We start from the raw sequence: 21,071 nt of genomic DNA on the forward strand, positions 1-21,071 counted from the left end.
AACTTTAATTCTCAACCTAGTTGAAGAGACTGTGTTGGAACCTATGAAATAGTAAAAAAATATATATATATATTATTTAATATATTAAATATAAATATATATTATAGATAGATTGAGGGCAGGTTGCTACTAGTGGCAAATGTAATATATTAAATATAAATATATATTATAGATAGATTGAGGGCAAGTTGCTACTAGTGGCAACTACTCTCTTTTTGGGATAGCATGCTTACATGTAATAGAAAACTTACAAGCTTTCTAAAGTGGCTTTATCATTTTGTTTTAAGTGTATTTCCTGGACATTACATATAATTATGAGAATTTAAAACAGATCTTTCACTGAAAGATTTTTGGGTTCTGTCTTTTCTGTTTCCTTCATTAGTGTTAATAATAAAGAGCTGGAGTTCCTGTCGTAGCTCAGCAGTTAACGAATCTGACTAGCATCCATGAGGACGCAGGTTCAATCTCTGGCCTTGCTCACTGGGTTAAGGATTTGGCGTTGCGTAAGCTGTGGCATTGCCATGAGCTGTGGTGTAGGTCACAGATGCAGCTTCGATCCTGTGTTGCTGTGGCTGTGGTGCAGGCCAGCAGCTACAGCTCCAATTTGACCCCTAGCCTGGGAACCTCCATATATGGCCCTAAAAAGAAAAAAAAAATTATAATGAAGAGCTGACTGCAGTGCTGAGTGTGGGTCTACACAGAGTGAGCCTGTTTATGGATAGTCATTTAAAGATCTTACATGTCTATGCAGCTCTTTAAAAACAGGCCACATTTTACTGACAATGTTAACATCTTCTCCCTTCTCACTTCCAGTTATCTCTCTGCTGCACTTGTACACTATTATCCAATATGGAAATGGAAATTATTGGTACATGCCTTACAGTTTTACATTTGATAAGAAGTACCGTGGAAGAACTGTCTGATTTTCTCATATACAGTTTTCCCAAATCCTTCCCCTCGGGTTTACCTCCTGTTAACTATAACCACCCAACCCCAAATGATCACTTTATCAAAAAGCAAAGAAGCCTTGGTTCAAGCCCAGGGCAAACTGCAGCGTAAGGACAGGGTGTGTTTATGTAAGACAAGCTTTTATTCCCTTTATAAACATCCCAACTTGTCAAAGTCAAGCAAAGCCCTGGCAAGTACTGGCTGTAGTCTGGACCAGGAAGAGTGGCTTCCAGCCTTAATTTAGGTTCTTTAGGCTCACACCACATTCCCAGAGCTCTCACTGAGCCTCAAAGCTGGGCATCTTTGTTCTTGGGACATTTTTCTCCAAAGGACAGGACCGCCCCCCCCACCTCCCTGCCCCGAGCTAGGGGCTTGATCTTTTCTTTCTATGTCAACAGAGGGCAGCAGAGAGCACCACCCTCTATAGCTTAGCAAGTATGTCTCAAACTGAGGCCCAATCCCCTAGTGCCTACAGAGACAAATACATGGGCGCTTTTTTTTAGCTATGACAAAGACTGGGGGTGTTATAGGCATGGTGGATGGTGGTGTGAGTCTAGGGAGGCGGGGAGAGTGCTAAACATTTTGCATTATGCAGAAAAGTCCCTTGCATGGAAGAGTGTTCCCACCCCCAAACGTCAGTTAACTTCGGTCTGGTATTGTTCTCCAACCTCAGGTAAAGCATTCCTGCCTAATTTAGCACTTTCACTATTTTGTGTTGTTATTCATCTTACCAAAGCTGCTTGATACTATGGACTGGCTTTTGCATTGTCACTTTTAAAATTCGCTTTAGTTCCCCTCATGGCTCAGCAGTTAATGAAACTGACTGGGATCCATGAGAATGTGGGTTCGATCCCTGGCCTCACTCGGTGGGGTAAGGATCCAGCATTGCCATGAGCTGTGGTGTAGATCACAGATGTGGCTCAGATCTGGCATTGCTATGGCTGTGATGTAGGTCAGCAGCTGTAGCTCCAATTTGATCGATAGCCTGGCAACCTCCATATGCTGTGGAGACCTAAGAAGACCAAAAAAAAAGAAAAAAAAAATTCACTTTATTTTTTAAAAATTTTATTATTTTTATTAAAGCACAGTTGATTTACAATGTTGTACCAATTTCTGCTGTATGGCAAAGTGCCTCAGTTATATACACATATACATTCTTTTTTATATTCTTTTCCATCATGGCCTATCCCAGGTGATTGGATATAGTTCCATATGTTATACAGTAGGACTAAAATTCGCTTTAAATTTTAGTCAGATAATCATAGTCAGGTCTTTAATGGGGGGGGGGCAAGAGGTAATGGATAGAATTTAAAAGTATATGTCAGTATGTAACAGAGTTTAGATAGAGCTAGATTAGGTGAGCCAATTTTCTTGAACTTTAATTTTCTTACATATAAAATGAGACTAACATCTACTCTATTTTAAAATATTCTGTAAACTGTAAAGTACAAGATTGTTGGAGTTCCCATCGTGGCTTGGTTGTTAACAAATCCGACTAGGAACCATGAGGTTGTGGGTTCGATCCCTGGCCTTGCTCAGTGGGTTAAGGATCCGGCATTGCCATGAGCTGTGGTGTAGGTCACAGACACGGCTCAGATGCGGCATTGCTGTGGCTCTGGCATAGGCTGCAGCTGTGGCTCCGATTAGACCCCTAGCCTGGGAACCTTCATATACCGTGGATGTGGCCCTAGAAAAGACAAAAAAAAAAAAAAAAAAAAAAAAAAAAAAGATTGTTTACAAAGAATGCCTTGTACCAGATTTGTTCTCAATTATTATTTCTTCAAAGTAGATATTCGACTTTCTAAAAAAGTACAACTATATAAAGAAGATATTTTAGCATAAAAGACATGTATATAACATGGGACATAGAGAATAACAAGAAATATATGTGTGCTATAGGTATATATCATAGAATAATGATTTTTAAACTTTTTGTACCACAACTCACAGTAAAAAATAGAGCTTTCATAGTGTGCCATTATACACAGGCACATAACAAGTTTCCTGAAATACACTTAACTCCACCTCATGGGATATACTATTTTCTATTCTGTACTATTTTATCTAATTTTTAAAATGATAGTCATGGCCCATTAAAATAATTTTATGGTCTATTAATGGGTTGCATCTCCAATTTGAAAAATATTTTTTCAAAACTCCTTTATATGTTTTTTTGAAACTTTTATTTTTTTATTTTTATAGTGATTTTTATTTTTTCCTTTATAGGTGGTTTACAGTGTTCTGTTAATTTTCTACTGTACAGCAAAGTGACCCAGTTATACATACATGTATACATTCTTTTTTCTCATATTATCATGCTCCATCATAAGTGACTAGACATAGTTCCCAGTGCTATACAGCAGGATCTCATTGCTTATCCATTCCAAAGGCAATAGTTTGTATCTATTATCCCCAAGCTCCCAGTCCATCCCATTCCCTCCCCCTCCCCTTTGGCAACCACAAGTCTGTTCTCCAAGTCTGTGAGTTTCTTTTCTGTGGAAAGGTTCATTTGTACTGTATATTAGATTCTAGATATAAGTGATATCATATAGTATTTGTCTTTCTCTTTCTGACTTGCTTCACTTAGTATGAGAGTCTCTAGTTCAGTCCATGTTGCTGCAAATGGCATTATTTTGTTCTTTTTTATGGCTGAGTAGTATTCCATTGCATATATATACACCACATCTTTTTTTTTTTGGTCTTTTTCTAGGGCCGCACCCACAGCATATGGAAGTTCCCAGGCTAGGGGTCTAATCAGAGCCGTAGCCACCGGCCTATGCCAGAGCCACAGCAACTTGGTATCTGAGCCTGTGACCTACACCACAGCTCACAGCCTGATCTTTAACCCACTGAGTGAGGCCAGAGATTGAACCTGTAATCTCATGGTTCCTAGTCGGATTCGTTAACCACTGAGCCACGACAGGAACTCCTGTAGTGAATAGTGCTGCAGTGAACATGCGGGTGCATATATCTTTTTCAAGGAAAGTTCAAAACTCCTTTATATGTTATGTGAGTTTCTTAAGGAATGTGTTTCTTGTTGTCTTTTTGAATCTATCAAGTATTTGTTCACCTTAATATGGAAAAAAGCATATTACAAAAATGCTAAATATGTAGAGATGTGAACACATTTGTTTTATTATTTCTCACACTTAAAGTTATTATCTGTAGTGCTTACTTGCTACCTTAAAAATATCAGATAGCATGCAATCATTTAAAAATAAATCAAATCTTTTTTGGCTGTTTATGTTTTTGTATGTTCTTTAAACAATTTTCTTAACAGCTTTACTGAGGTAAAATTGACATTCAATGAGTTGCACAAATGTACTATTTGATACATTTTGGTATAAGTATATGCCCATGAGCCCATCACCACAGTCAAGATAATGAACACTTGCCGTTCCCCCAAAAAGTTTCCTCAGGTCCCTTCGTCTTCCCTCTTTGTCACCTTCCCCTTTACCTGACATAATTTTTTCTGTCACAATACATTAGTTTGAATTTTCTACTATTTTATATATATGCATTCATAAAATACATACTCTTTTATCTGGTTTATTCCATACAACTCTGAGATTCATCTGTGTTGTGGCATGATTCATAGGTAGTATATCCCTTTTTATTGCTGAGGCGTATTTCCACTGTTATGGATTTACCACTGTTTATTCATTCACTTGTTGACAGATAGTTGCGTTGTTTTCATTTGGGTGCTATTACAGATCATGCTACTAAGAACATTTGTGTAAAAATATTCATATAAACTTTCATTCACTTGAGGGTAAAATACGTAGGAATGGAATAACAGTATTATATGGTAGCTGTGTTTAACCTTTTTTTTTTTTTTTTGCTTTTTAAGGGCTACACCTGGGGCTTATGGAGATTCCCAGGCCAGGGGTTGAATTGGAGCTGCAGCTGCCAGTCTACACCACAGCCACAGCAATGCAGGAGTCTTGCCACATCTGTAACCTACAATACAGCCCACAGCAGCAAGGCCAGGGATCGAACCCGAATCCTCATGGATACTAGTCGGGTTTGTTACTACAATGGGAACTCCTGTTTAACATTTTTTTTTTGGTCTTTTTAGGCCCACACCTACGGCATATGGAGGTTCCCAGGCTAGGGATCGAATTGGAGCTACAGCTGCTGGCCTACACCATAGCCACAGCAACACAGGATCTGAGCCACATCTATGACCTACACCACAGCTCATGGCAATGCTGGATCCTTAACCCAATGATCTAGGCCAGGGATCGAACCCGCAACCTCATGGTTCCTCGTCAGATTCACTTCCGCTGCACCACAACGGGAACTCCTTTTCTTTTTTTTCTTTCTTTCTTTCTTTCTTTTTTTTTTTTCTGTTTAACATTTTAAGAAACTCTGGCCATGTTTTAACAGCTTCTGTTGAAGGAGAAGATAGAACAACAGTTCTATTGAAAAGATTCACCAAGGTGGTTGTCTTTCTGGTGCCCTACCTCTAGTTTGCAGCATGCTCTTTCTCATAGTGCATCAGAAACATCTCCTGCTTAGAGACAATCACCTTTGTCCTGTACAGTTATGGGATTATTATGTCTTAAATCTTTATGGCCAAAAACACTTAACGTAATGGCCTCTTGCCCAAATTTTAAGTCAAAATCATTAAAACAATACTAACTGTAATATATATATATATAAAATTCTTATTTTCCCAATGATAACTTTCATTCTTTAAAACAAATATATCAGCTATTTGACTCCATCAGAAATACATTTCAGGTGTCTCTTTTTTTTCCCTAGAGCTCTGTGCATATAGTGTCCTTAACATTTTATTTCATGAAATAAGTTCAACAGCTTGCTTTTCATTTGCTTATTACTGCCCTTACCACTATCGTAGATCAGGCTGCCAGGCAAACGGATTATTCATAGGCCTGTGGATCAGACCCTTAAAATGGACTTCTTCAATAATTACTGTAGCATAACTTTTTAAAAAAACAGATAATGATACATATTTCTCTGGAAACATATCCAAATTTGGGAGTGATTTTTGTGTAAGCCTCCCAGTTAAGTTATATTTCTCTTACAAACAGTGCCATGAGAGCATAGGTTCTGGAGAATGCTGTCCGTTTTTTTTTTTTTTTTTTTTAAACTGGCTTTGTGACTTCAAATTATTTAGGTTTTCTGTGTCTCACATTCTTCATCTTAAAATGGGGATTAAAATACCTACTCAAATTATTATTAATTAAATGAGATATTTATATGGAGCCCTCAACACAGTACTCGACATATACAAATGAAAAAAGTCACTGACTTTAAAATATCAAAGGTAGAGCTTGCTATTGAAAAGAAATGTTGGACTTTAAGGATAGCAAAGACAATAATTAAATACAAATAACTGTGAAAAAAGTGAGAAAACAGATTTTGGGAAGTCCTTGGTGGCACGGTGGGTTAAGGATCCAGTGTTGTCATTGCTGTGGCTCAAGTTTGATCCCTGGCCCTGGAACTTGTACATGCTGTGGGTGAAGAAAATAAAGAAAGGAAGGGAGGAAGGGAGGAAGGGAGGAAGGGAGGAAGGAAGGAAGGAAGGAAAGGAAGAAGGAAAGGAAAAAGAGAATTTAAAAGTTAATCTACCAAAGTATTGACATTATTAATGTCAGAAAAGGAACTCTCATAGTGCAAGGAATCTGATATAGATTTTTTTGGCCACGCCCATGGCATACAACATTTCCTAGTCCACAGATCGAACCTGCACCACAGCAGTGACCCAAGCTACAGCAGTGACAACACTGGATCTTTAACTACTAGGCCATCAGGGAATTCCCAGGAATCTGACATTAATTGGGGTGTCTTGAATATGACAGAAGAGAACAGTTAATGACATAGAAGCTTATGTCAGATTGGTTTAAGCCCCTAAAAAGAGGGTGGGTGGAGGGAAGGGACTGATTGGTTTATGCGATTGGGAGATCCAGCAGAGTAACTAGCTTCAGACATGACTGAGGTTAGGTGCTCAGTTACTATTGTAAGGAATCTGTCTTCTTTCCTTTACCTCTCAGGTCTGCTTTCCTCTGCCCTGTATATGGACAAAGATGGCAGCTCTCTGTTCACATTATACTTATAACTCACATCCCAATTAAACAAAAGTGCCTCCCCCAGTTGTTGTAGCGAACATCCTGGGAATGACATGGGTGATTCTCATAGGCTAGCTTGGGTCATGCACTTATGTTTTCACTAATTGTCATGACCAAGCAGGTGAGTTGGCCAGCTTTGTACTGTGTGTTCACTCTTGGAGCCCTAGCTTCAGGTGGGGTTGGCTTCCTCTGAACCACTCGGACTAAGAGTGGAGGAAAGACAATTTCCTCAAATGAAGAAGTTGCAGGGGCAGACTTAAGAAAAAAAAAAAAATGGTGGTTGTTCACTATTACTATGTTTTGATCTTCAGTTTCGTTACTTGCATTGTGAGGCTAAAATAGAAATGACAATTTGTATCTCACTGAAGAAAGGGGGAAGTGAAATTGGGATCAGAGGAGTAAAAGTTAAATGATTGAGTGTTTTTACATGACCTCTCAGAAAGTAGTAAAAATTCTATATGGACAAGTAAAATAATGTATAACTTTAATTTTTTCAATATGTGAAGTGCCTTTATAAATGCAAGGTATTATTTTTAGTCCCACAATGATTTGGTTTGTGGTGACTTGCCAGAATTTGTATGTTATGGAGTAGTATATTGTTATTTCAGGGATGTTAAATATTTTATTAATTGAGAAATCTATTCACTTTTGATTTGTTTTAATACTTTTTCATTATTGATCAGAGAATTCTTATATCCCTTGTTTGTAATTATCCTTTCGACAGAGGTAACACATTAAAACTTCACTAAGCTGTTAAGATTTATTCTAAACAGCATGTTAAATCTCTAATCTATTGCTTTTCTCTAGTTGACTAGATGTTTTATAATCTTTTGATAAAAAATATTAGACTTCAAATCCACTTAACCCACAATATTCTTCAAAGTTTGCCATAATTGTTGGTACCTTTAGGGTTTTCTTTTATCATAAAGATGATTGTGGAATTTACCAACATGAGACTTTCATCTTTTTAAAAGTTAAAAGATACATATTTAGTATAAAATTTTTATTTATAGTCTACTTTTTCTAAAAAGATTTGAAGTGCTTATCGTAAAGTATATATACAACAAGGTTAACAGAATGGAAATCAATTCCAAAACAAGGAAGATAAAGCAAAAATGATAACCACAAAAAGCTTAAATAAATTATATATAGATATCAAAACATAAATTTGAGCATAAAATTGGCTCTGAGCTTCCCAGCAGGGATAAGAAGATGGCAATTCAGTGGATTACCTTGTTGTCATCTGAAAGGTGGATCCCTAATAATTCAAGAACAGAAAACTTTTATTGAATTCTAAAACTAATTCCTTGTGCAAATTTATTATGTGTGAGACATCATGCAAGATAATGGACAATGTAAAAAGCAATATGGTTCTTCCTTATAATAGTTGTTGATAAAAGCAAAACCATAACATAGCAGTGTAACTCTAAGGAGTACTAAGCTAATGGTATTTAGGTGGCAGCTAGCTTTCTGATGATCTCTTTATCTCCCTTGATGTAAGGATAAATTTTAGTGATAGAATAATTGGGGGGAGAAGGGGTAAATTAGGAGTTTGGGACTAACATATAAAACATTACCATAGGAGTTCCCGTCCTGGCGCAGGGGAAACGAATCTGACTAGGAACTATGAGGTTGCAGGTTCGATCCTTGGCCCCACTCAGTGGGTTAAGGATCTGGTGTTGCCATAAGCTGTGGTATAGGTCACAGATGTGGCTGGGATCCTGTGTTGCTGTGGCTGTGTTGTAGGTTGGCAGCTGCAGCTCCGATTAGACCCCTAGCCTGGGAACCTCCATATGCCGCGGGTGTGGCCTTTAATAAGCAGAAAAAGACCTCCAAAAAAATTACTGTATATAAAATAACCAACAAGGACCTACTGTATAGCTCAAAAGAACTATACTCAGTATTTTATAATAATCTATAAGGGAAAAGAATCTGAAAAAAGGTATATAATCACTTTACTGAACACATGAAAATAACACAACATTGTAAATCAACTATACTTCAATTTTTTTAAAAAAGAATCTTTTTCCTTAAATGTTTCTTAAAAATCACTTTCTCAGACAAACATTTAAGGGGACCTGGACAACAACAACAATAACAAAATTGAAGTAATGGTCTGCTGAGGTCTTTGAATATTGAAATTGTTGTTTGAGAAGCCATATACTTTGAAAGCAAGGAAGGTTAAGGTTAATGTTCTCATATGGAAGTAGAGAATTCTGACTAGTGTTCTCATTTATTAGACAAGTTGTTTTTTATATTAGTTCATACAAACTACATCTTTATGTAGAAAAATTTATATATTTAAGGAGAATTTTTGGTCACCTCACTTAAATTCCTGAGGGTTTCCCCCCACTCACCTTCAGTACCTCAGAGAGTATTCCTCGACCTCCCAAAGGAAAATTATTTGGATGAGCTTTTCTGTGGAACACGTGTCACTAATACATATTTTTAACATTCCCTGCAAAGACCTGTTCAAGTTTTATTATAAACAAAAATGAAGAATCTTGGTTTTGTTTATTCTTTTTTGTGCCTTTTATTCCTAGATGTGCATAGTTGTTGAAATTTCCTTTGTTAAGAGAGTAGAAGGGCTCAGGGTATATGAGTAACAACAGCAATAAAACAAAAACAGCTGCAAGTATTGCTTACAGAGTATCTTCTATATGCAGATACTGTACTGAAGTCTTTATTTTTTTAAATTACTCAGTGAATTTTATTACATTTATAGTTGTACAATGATCATCGCAACCCCATTTTAAACTTCACATGGTAGGCATAGCCTGTTATTATCCCCACTTTATTTTTCCTTTTTCAGATTTAGTGAGATAAAATTGACGTACAGCACTGTATGAGGATTAAGGTGTACAGCATAATGATTTGACTTACATGCATCATGAAATGATTCCTACAGTAAGTTTAGTGAACATATATTCTATCATCTTATATAGATACAAAAGAAAAAAAAAAGTTTTCCTTGTGATGAGACATCATAGGATTTAGATTTACTCTCTTAACAACTTTCATATATAACACACAGTAGTGTTAGTTATATTAATCATGTTGTACCTTAATTACAACCTTAGCACCCATTTATCAAATAACTGGCAGTTACCTTTTGACCACCTTCATCACCATACAAAGTCATTATTAATGACTACATTCCCCACACTGTACATTTCATCTTCACCTTAATAATGAGAAACTGACACTCAAGCTTACCTAAACTTACATATCTAGTAAATGACAGAGTCAGGATTTGAATCTAGATCTCTTAACCACTGGTGCCTGTGATTAAATTTGAATCTTCATGCATTAACATCGAGGTCATTATACTCTTTCTTTTTCCTGGTATTTATGAGAAAAATTGCCAGTGGGTCATAATACTTTGGACTTCTTTTAGATTCTGGCTTAAATGAGTCATTTTCTTTAAAAAACACATTTTTTTTCCCTCAAGGAAAGAGCCAACTCTAGAATAGCTCATATTTTTATAACAGAATAATTGTACCTTAACTTCCTTTTTTTTTTTTTTTTTTTTTTTTTGTCGTCTTTTTAGGGCCTCGCCCACAGCATATGGAAGTTACCAGGCTAGGAGTTGAATCAGAGCTATAGCCACCGGCCTTTGCCACAGCCACAGCAACGCCAGATCTGAGCCACATCTGTAACCTACACTATAGCTCATGGCAACCTGGGATCCTTAACCCACTGACCAAGACCAGAGATTGAACTCATGTCCTCATGGATAATAGTCGGGTTTGCTACTGCTGAGCCATGACGGGAAGTCTCTTAACTTTTCTTCTTAAACTTTTTCCTAATGAGGTTTGAATATCTTCTTGGGAAATGAGTCCAAGGTCATCTTCCAGTCATTATTGAAATTTGAAGCAGTTCATTGGTTTCTTAAAAGAGCTTATTCACCTTCATAATGGCTCTGTAGTCTTCCATGCTTGGTATGCCCACATGCTGAAATAAAAAAAACTTGAGACGATGGGACTTGGCTTAATATCTCTAGAGTTGCAATGCCCCCTTCAGTAGCCACCAGCCACATGTGACTATTTCTCAGTTTAAATAGAATTAAATAAAATTTAAAATTCAGTTCTTAATTATACTACCCACATTTCAAGTACCAAGTTGCCACATGTGGCTACTGTATGAGACCCTGCAAATTATAGATTTCCATCATCACAGGAAATTCTCTGGAAGGGTTGCTCTAGGGTATACATTTTTCATGGCCTCTTCTCCCTACTTTCCATATTCTGTCCCAAAAACAAAATTGGCCTCCTCCAAGAATAACCTCTTTGGTTTCTGTACTGGGGATACAACTTATCTGCCTGATGGTTTCCCACAGCATATGACAAAGAGAAATTTTGGTACAGCTGATATTTCTGTGCTAAAGGGAGGCATGTTAACGCAGACCAAGTTCATCTTTTTGAAATGGCAAGTTCGGAGAGCCAGCTAATTTTTATTTGCCGGATATTGCATATTAAACCAGTATCTTAGGTAGCTGTTATTAGAACTATTTAGACCATCTCTTTCGTTGAATTCCTTCAGAGACCTACCCTGATCCCTGATTGAATAGTGATGTTGCTGTCAAACCTTTTGCAGCCAATGTGTTGGCTTCTATAACGGATTTGGCCAGTTCATTGACGCGTTCCACAAAGAGGTTGCCTCTTTCTATTAGTTAGTCTGTAGTATTTGAAAGTGTGTGTTTTTAAATTTTTCTTTTCTTTTTATGGCCACACCTGTGGCATATGAAAGTTCCCGGGCCAGGGGGTCAGATCATAGATGCAGCTAGGGCGTATGCCACAGCCACGCAACACCGGGTCCTTAACACTGAGCGAGGCCAGGAATCAAACGTGCATTGTTAGAGAGAAAACATCAGGTCCTTAGCCAGCTGAGCCACAACAGAAGTGGGTTTTTATTTTTGTTTTTTGTTTGTTTGTTTATAATCCAGTTGTTTCAGTGTATCCTGGTTGGCTTTGATTGCTCTTGAAACACAGATGTATATTCTTCATCTTCTTTCTTTGTGTGTGTGAGTGTGTGTGTGTGTGTGTGTGTGTGTGTGTTTATTTTTGTCTTTTTTGTTTGTTTGTTTTGTCTTTTCAGGGCCACACCCACATCATATGGAAGTTCCCAGGCTAGGGGTTGAATCAGAGCTGTAGCTGCTGGCCTGAGCCGTAGCCACAACATCAGATCCAAGCTGAGTCTGCGATCTACACCACAGCTCACAGCAGTGCCAGATCCTTAACCCACTGAGCAAGGCCAGGGATCGAACCATGGCCATGGATTCTAGTCAGATTTGTTTCCACTAAGCCACGATGGGAATTCCCTCATCTTTGTTCCATTTGTGGGTTCTAAAATAATCTTTGTACATGTATGTATTGATTGATATGGGTCAGTGTAGTACACTTAGGCCTACTAGGAATGCACCAGTACTGCGTTGGTCTTGAACACACCCATCTCACATGGTGAATTTCTTTGGTCTGTCTTTTCTATGGTGGTATTCCACAATAAGCTCCAGTAGAGAAATTTGTTGAATATGTTGTTTGCCAATGATATTCTATTGTTTGAACAATATATAGAATAGCATACGGAATATCTTTTGCTGTGTGTAAATCAGTCCTGTGAAGTTGTTTATTTTTTTTCCCCAAATGAGGTAAGTTGTAAGCAGTGCTTAACTAGTGTCAGGTTTGAACCCTTTATAACTACATAAAAATAGGCAACCACTTTCCTTCTCTCAGTTATACAAATAATCTGATTGAGAGAGCAGATATCTGTTCAGAATATCCTTGGTCACTGGACACCTTATAACCAAGGCCTTACATTAACCACTATTTTTCCAGTTTTGAGGATTTGAGGTCATTTTCCAAATTCAAAAAAGTTGTGATTGTATTAGTTAAGTATTGGTAATTATGAAGTGAAATGATGGGATGCAAGGACAATAAATTATATTAAACTCCACTTCCGTGTAACTTTGAAAAAATTTAAAATAAAGGATAAAAGTGTCATAAGTTAGTTATTTTTCAGTACTAAGTTACATGAGTTCCTTATATATTTTGAAAATTAACTCTTCATCAGATAATATATCTGGTCTACAAATACTTCCTCCTATTCTATAGATAGCTTTGTCATCATATTGATTGAAGCTTTTAGTTTGATGTTGTCCCACTTAACTGTTTTTGCTTTTGTCGTCTGTGCTTTTGGTGTCATTTCAAGAAATTATTGCCAAGACCAGTGTCAAGAATGGGCAAGGGACTTGAACAGACAGTTCTCCTGAGAAGATATGCAAGTAGCCAGAAATATATGAAAAGGTGCTCACCATCATTAATTATCAGGGAAACACAAATCAAAACCACAATGAGATATCACCTCCCCTGTCTTAAGATGGCTATTAGTTTTTAAAAAGATAAGTATTGGGAAGGTTGTGGAGAAATTGGAACTCTTGCACACTCTTAACGGGAATGTAAAACATCATAGCAGCTATGAAAAACAGTATGGAGATTTCTCATAAAATTAAAGGTGGAACCACCACATGACCCAGCGATCTCACTTCTGAGTATATGTCCAGAAGAATTGAAATCAGGATCTCAAAGAGATATCTGCATTTCCATGTTTATATATTGCAGCACTATTCATAGTAGCCAACATATGCAAATAATCCAAGTGTCCATCAACAGATAATTGGAAAAAGGAAATGTGTATACATACAATGTAATGTATTCAGCGTTAAAAAAAAAAAGAGATATTATGGAGTTTCCATCGTGGCTCACTGGAAACGAATCTGACCAGTATCCATGAGGATGCGGGTTTGATCCCTGGCCTCTATCAGTGGGTTAAGGATCTGACGTTGCCATGAGCTATGGTGTAGGTTGCAGATGCGGCTCAGATCCTGCATTGCTGTGGCTGTGGTGTAGGCCAGCAGCTGTAGTTCTAGACCACTAGCCTGGGAACCTCCATATGCCACAGGTACAGCCCTAAAAAAAAAAAACCAAAAAACATGGACAAACCTCGAGGACATTATGCTAAGTGAAGTAAGCCAGACACAAAAAGACAAATACTTCATGATTCCACTTCTATGAATTATCAAAAATAGTCTAACTTAGGGAAACAGGATATAATAGTGGTTGCCAGGGCCTAGGGGGAGAGGGGAATGGAGAGTTGTTATTCAGTGGCTATAAAGTTTCAGTTATACTAGGTGAATAAATTCTAGAGACCTGCTGTACAAGATAGTACCTATAGTTAACAATGTGGTATTTTATTGGGCACTTCATAATTTACTGAGAGGTCTTTGTTAAGTGTTCTTACCACAAAAACTAACAACAAAAACAATAACCTTAAAGGACCAGAAGAAACTCTGGGAAATATTGGATATGTCTACTGTCTTGCCTGTGATTATGGTATCATAGGTGTTTGCCCTAGGCTCATCAAATTGTACGTGTTAAATATATGTAGTTCTTGGAGTTCCTGTCGTGGCGCAGGGGAAACGAATCTGACTAGCATCATGAGGATTCGGGTTTGATGAGTTAAAGATCCATTGGGTTAAGGATCCAGCATTGCCGTGAGCTGTGGTGTAGGTCACAGATGTGGCTCAGATCTGGCGTTGCTGTGGCTGTGGTGTAGGCCGGTAGCTATAGCTCCAATTCATAGCTGGGACCCTCCATATGCCGCAGGTGAAGCCTTAAAAAAACAATATATATATCATATATTGTATATATATATGATATATATTATATATAAAGTGTATAAAATGTTTCATCAATTATACCACAATAAAGCTGTTAAAATTTTTAAATAAAAATATTTTAAATGTCATGAGCTCTTTAGATGAATGTAATACAGCTGTTTTTGTTATTAGTAATAAAGTATCTTATTAAAACCAAAATGTGCTCAGAAACATTGAGCTCTTTTAGATCTGTTTTAATTGGATGTCAGAAGTTTAATAAACCAATGAGGAAATGTCCTACAAAATGTTTCACACCCACTTTTGAGTCTCACAAATGTCAGCAAGGTGATATTGTTCTGTAAAACAATTATGTTTGTGTATTGTTTTCTTATGTATTTCCTTAATCAGTGGGTTATTATTTCTCTACTGTTTTGCTTGTATACGTCTTTGTGTGCAGGGCATACATGTCTCCTGGGCATCTGTTTTAGAAACTATTTCTCTGACTTTGCTTTATGTTTATCACGCAAAATCAGGCACATTGTTGAACAGCAAAAAAAGGGTTAAAGAAAATAGCTCTAATAAATAAAAGATTGTGGTATGTTCTGTATGCATTTTGGGGAGCACTGACTCCACTGAAATTCTATTTTGATTCCCTCATTCAATAGCAATAATAATGTTTTCATGACTATCACAGCTTGAAACACACACACGCACACACACACCCTCCCTCCCTCCCTTCTCAGGCTGCCAGCCTGTCCTAAGGCAGTGGCAGATGCCTGATTGGTGGGCTCTGTTTATTCTGTGACCAGATTCCTTCTAAAAGAAGGCAGGCCATAACTGCCTGAAGCTTATTGGCGGAGGATGCTCTGGACCCTCCCTTTCTTTTTCAAGGCACACACCACGGTGAAGTCTGTGCGGAATCCTAAACCAGCCCAATTTACATCCATTCATGAATCTGTGACGTCAGCAAGCCTTCAGGCTCCTTTGCGGTGGGCTGGAGGATTGTGTGGGTGGAATCCCCCTCCCCTTTATTTTTCTAATTCTGCAAGGCTTTTTAAATTAACCTTCCATCTTTTAAAGCAAGAAAATGGAACAGCATGTGTAGGAATTCTTCACTGTTGTGAGTATCACACTCTATTTTTCTGTTTCATCAGCATTTATTTCACAAGGACAGATGGAGAATGTATTTGTGATTTGAGGTGATTAGAAAACTGATATTATTGAGGGAGACACGATGAGAGAGACCGACAGACAGAGACAGAGGCAAAGAGAAACCTGAAACCCAGTTGCAGCTAGGAGCCTCTGAAACTGACAGCTGGTTTTCCTTTGCTTGTCTGCCTGCTAGACGTGGACATTTTTCATTTATGGTTCTGCACGTTACCTCTGGATGCTGGCTTGGCTTTGCTTAAAGGGAAATTCATGTCTCTGAGAGATGATGTGAATTGTACTAGAGGAAAAAGCCCAGAACTGGTGCCACAAATGTGCTGGGGAAAGCCGGGCCAGCCAGACACAGCAGGTTCCAGCCTGCTGAGCACTTGTCTTCCTTTCTGCCGTCCTTTCTCTTCTTTCTCACCCTTCACCTTGCCTTTGTTTCATAATTGTATAACAATCAATGTCTTGGGATTGCAGTTTGGAGAAGATGAAAACTAGTCCAACCATTTTTTTCAAAAGCTTTTATTATGGGAGCTCTAGGGGTGTATTTATATATATTTGTAGCTCTTTATGTCACTCTGTACGTTTTATTTACATTTTCAAAAAACCTAAAACCTGCACCAGAGGCAAAAGGGAAATCATCCTTAAATTCTGATTTGTTTAATATCCCCTAATGAAAACTAAGAGGTGGTTTCTTAATATATCCTATAATTATGTGCGTAGAGATTCACATGAGCATTTTTCTAAGATGAACTTCCAACTGAAAATCGTTTCTTCCACTGTGCCTGGGAAACACGAGAAACTTCTGATAACGTTCCAGGTATTAAGTTTGTTTGATAGTTTGCTTGGAGTTTTAACAAAAAGTTAGCATTTGTGACTGAATTTTTTTTCCAAGGCTCTGTTTGATTCTGGTGAAAGTTGTGGTAGTAAAGGAGAAGAGGGAAGTGACATTGTGACATGTTCTCCCCCGGGGCAGCTCCTCAACCCACATAATCTAATAGCATTTTCTAACTGCTTCACTCAGAGCAGTTTATACTCTAGTCAGCACCATGTACCTGGTTGTTCCTTCCAGTGAGAGGGAACACAAATTGTCATTTTTTTATCATTCAGCCTTGGCATGTTTTCCTTGTATAATCAATGCTTAAGTTTTGAGATTTTCACATTATAATCTTCTCGTGAAACAAGGCTTCTAAATTACGGCTCTAATGATATCTTTTGAATTATTCTTATTAATGAATCTTCCAATTGTAAACTCATTTAATTGCAAAAATAACCTAAGGATTTAGAATTTTATTTCTCATCTTGACATTGCTTTGTCTGAGTACATTTGAACTCACTAGAGTTATACAAGGGAAAACTTCTGCTTGATTCTACACCATATTTTTGTCCATTTACAAGCAACTGTGGTGTCATATTTTGCTATTTTTTTACCTGCTGGGTTGAGTAAATAACACAACTCCCTATATTTGTAAATACCTAGACTTATTCAGGTATGGACCTCCAGAGAATGTTGAAATAGCAATTTCAAAGTTATCTGAAATTATTAAAGTCTTACATCACTGCTAGATCAAAAGACTGAATCCTTAGGATTTTTTTTTTTTAAATGTGTTTACGTAATGAAACTCATCTTAGGAAATGTTTGTCAGACTCCTTTTTGCCTAAGGGAGCTTTTATTTCCATGAAAGAAATACAGTCTGCCCTTTGGATTTACTTAAAGTAAAGCTATCCCTTTAAGGCAGAGACTGGATATAGAAACTCCCTCTTTCTCCACTCGAGTCTGTATTCTAGATTATATTTATTTTCATGTATAGTGTACTTGTAGGGAAAAAAACAATAACTCTTAATTGTTTAATATCAAACAATAAAATCCTGTGTATCAGTGACTGTCAATAGATGGCTTTCTGTTTAAAAATTGAAGCTACTCCAGAAGTAGGAATTAATTTATTTAGTAAACAAAGTCAGTCAAACCAGAGCCATGTCCTAGGGGAGCCGTCAAAAGAATGGTTCCTAAGGGCCAGAGGCCACATCCACTGGTATATGACGGAACAACCTTACTTGAATGGCAGAACCGGTCAGTTTGGTTTGCACTGTCTACCTATCCTCTCTCTATGTGCTATAGCTGAACTTATTGCTTGGGGAGCTCAAATGAATCAAGGTGGCCAAGATGGCTGATTCTACCAGGTGGCAGCCTGACTCTTAAGTTTTGTTTTGTTGGGTTTTTTTTTTTGCTTTTTTTTTTTGCTTTTTTTAGGGCTGCACTTGTGGTATATTGAAGTTCCCAGGCTAGGGGGTCTAATGGGAGCTGCAGCTGCTGGCTTACACCATGGCCACAACCACAGCAACTTGGGATGTGAACTGCATCCGCAACCCATACCACAGCTCATGGCAAGACCGGATCCCACTGAGCAAGGCCAGGGATCGAACCCGCATCCTCATAGAGACTAGTAGGGTTCATAACCCGTTGAGCCACAATGGCAACTCCCTACAAGTTCGATTAAAGTAGAAATGCTCACTAAGAATACTCTATTACTTTTTTTAAAAAGTCATTTAAGGAGTCCCTGTTGTGGCTCAGTGGATTATGAACCCGACTAGTATCAGTGAGGATGCGGGTTTGATCCCTGGCCTCACTCAGTGGGTTAAGGATCCAGTGTTGCTGTGAGCTGTGGTGTAGGTTGCCAGTGCAGCTCAGATCCTTCATCACTATTGTTGTGGCATAGGATGGCGGCTGCAGCTCGAATTAGAACCCTAGCCTGGGAACTTCCATATGCTACAGGTGCAGCCCTGAAAAAAGCAAGGAAAAGTCATTTAAAGGATATTACACTCCTGCTATGTGTAAGTTATTATTCCTTAAGGATATGGGAGAGAGAAAGAATTAGAGGATACCATCTTTACCTCTAAGGAATCTAGAAGGTCAGATACCATATACTTATAGTGTTGTGGTTCAGAAATTGGTTTCTGTAAATAGACATTAAGATTAGAATTACCTGGGGCACTTTCTGTCTCTTTCCTATCCAGTGGTTTTTAGTGTGTTCATAGAGTTGTTCAACCATGACCACAGTCAGTTTTAGAACGTTTTCATCTTTGCAGAAAGAAACATTTACCCATTGGCATTCATTCCTACTTTCCCTCACCTCCCCCCTAGGCAACCACTAATCTACTTTCTCTACACATAGACCTGCTTGTTTTGATCATTTCTTATAAATAAATTATACAGTATATGATCTTTTGTGAGTCCAGCTGATCCCTGAACAATGTGAGAGAGTTAATCTGAGTATAACTTGTACTCATCCCTCTGTATCCACAATACTTCAGCATCCTTGTATTCAACCAATCATGGACTATATAAAACTGGTATTTACTATTGAAAAAAATATGAGTGTAAATGGACCTGCACAATTCAAATCCATGTTGTTCAAGGGTCAACTGTAACTTTGTTCACTTAATATAAGGTTTTCAAAGTTTATTCATGTCGTATCATGTATCAGTGCTTCATTCCTTTTTATCACTGACTAATATTCCATTGAATAAATATACCACATTTTACTTCTCCATTCATTGGTTGATGGACATTTGGGTTCTTTCCACTTTTTAGTTGCTGTGGCTGCTATGTGAATAATACTGCTATGTACATTTGTGTACAAGCTTTTGTGAGTACATGTTTTCATTTCTTTGGGGTATATATCTAGTATTAGAATTGCTAGGTCGTATGATAACTATATGTTTAACATTCTCGAGATTGTCCAAAAACTATTTTCCAAAGCAGCTGTACCATTTTGCATTCCCACCAGCAGCATATGAGGGTTTCAGTTTCTCCACATCTTCACCAATAATTATTATTATGTTTTTCTGATGAGAACAATCTTAGTGAGTTTGGAGTGGTATCTCATTGTGGTTTTGGTTTATATTTCTATAACGGCTAATGATGTTGAGCATCTTTCCCTGTGTTTATTGGTTATCTGTATTTCTTTTTTGGAAAAATATCTATTCAGATCCTTTGCTTATTTAAAAATTAGGTTATTTATCTCTTTATTATTGAGTGTGAGTTTTTTATATATTCTGAATACAAGTTCTTTATCAAGTATATGTTTTGTGATAACTTGCATTCCATGGGTTGTCTTTTCACTCTCTTGATGATATTGTTTGCAGCACCAAATTTAAAAATTTCAATGAAGTTCAGTTTATCTGTCTTTGTCGTTGTTTATGCTGTTGGTGTCATATCTCAGAAGGCTTTGCCTAACCCAAGGATATGAAGATTTACCCTTATTTTTTCTTCTAAAAGTTTTAAAATTTTAGCTATTCCATTTAGGTCTGTGATTCACTTTGAGTTAATTTTTGTGACTCGTATAAGGAAGGTTTCAACTTCATTCTTTTGAATGAGGATATTTAGTTCCAGTAACATTTGTTGAAAAGACTGTTCTTTCCCCACCGAATTGTCTTGGTACCCTGCCAGGGAGCTTAAAAAAATACTGATGCCATGTTCCTACCTCCAGAGATTCATATTTAATTGGTCTGTGGTGGGAGCCAGATATCTGCATTTTTAAAAGGTTCCCCAGCTGATTTAATGTAGGGTTGAAAATTATTAGTATGGGTAGAGGGTTAACCTTACAAAAGAAGGACACTATTTCTGAATCAGGAAAAGGATGAGTGAAGACATAGAATTCCGATATGGAAAGTAGGGAAGATAGGAAAATTGATTCATACCAGAAAGCGTGGTTTTTTCTTGCTTAAGTGGGTGTTAGTCATTTTCAAAGAGTGAGGGCATCATCGGAGGTTAATACAATATGTTAAATTAAAGGAAGAGAAGGAGCTAACACTGAGCAACTTCTATGTGCCTGTTATCTGCTAGGAGCTTTCATGTACATTGTTTCCTTTCAAATATAATCCTCATGATGTGAGGTAAGTACTACTCCCATTTTACAGACGAGAAAACAGACTCAATAAGGTTTCTAACTCAGCCAGAGTCAGTAGGTTGTACACCAATTTTTTGAAACCCAGCTCTAATTTTTAATCCCAGTGTCTTTCTTCTGTATCCCATGAATTTTGAGCATTGAGTCCTACCATGAATTGTGATTGGTCCAGTCCAGCATGAATCTAAGATCTCTAGCAATGCTCTGGAGTCAACAAAGAGTAAGATATAGGGTTAAGTGTTGGCACAGCTGGTGCAGTGGAAGATAAGAGGGTGGGGTAAATAAAAATTATCATGTGTAGTTGATCATGGACCC

General features: G+C 37.5%; 1 protein-coding gene and 1 long non-coding RNA gene across 14 annotated transcripts in view; one reads left to right on the forward strand and one right to left on the reverse strand.

The window, feature by feature from the left end:
- Positions 1–21,071, forward strand: part of MAP3K13 (mitogen-activated protein kinase kinase kinase 13) — a 176,386-nt gene that overhangs the window by 58,530 nt on the left and 96,785 nt on the right. For 2 of the 13 annotated variants that reach the window (XM_021069981.2, XM_084990593.1), the window contains exon 1: positions 15,632–15,817. The exons of 9 other annotated variants lie outside the window; for them this stretch is intronic. The gene's annotated coding sequence lies outside the window, so the exon portion shown is untranslated. Of the gene's footprint in view, positions 1–15,631; positions 15,818–19,441; positions 19,497–21,071 lie in introns of those variants that run through there. 2 more of the 13 variants (XM_021069985.2, XM_084990596.1) reach the window with 1 other exon arrangement.
- Positions 6,042–21,071, reverse strand: part of LOC146397643 (uncharacterized) — a 93,867-nt gene continuing 78,837 nt past the window's right edge. Inside the window, exon 3 of the long non-coding RNA XR_014824502.1 lies at positions 6,042–8,778. This is a non-coding gene — a long non-coding RNA (uncharacterized LOC146397643). The remainder of the gene's footprint in view (positions 8,779–21,071) is intronic.

This window comes from Sus scrofa, chromosome 13, assembly GCF_054392235.1.
Source record: "Sus scrofa isolate SSC_HxYL_T2T_F1_AM1 chromosome 13, Sscrofa_HxYL_maternal_Yorkshire_Landrace_v2.0, whole genome shotgun sequence".
Classification (NCBI taxonomy): Eukaryota; Metazoa; Chordata; class Mammalia; order Artiodactyla; family Suidae; genus Sus; species Sus scrofa.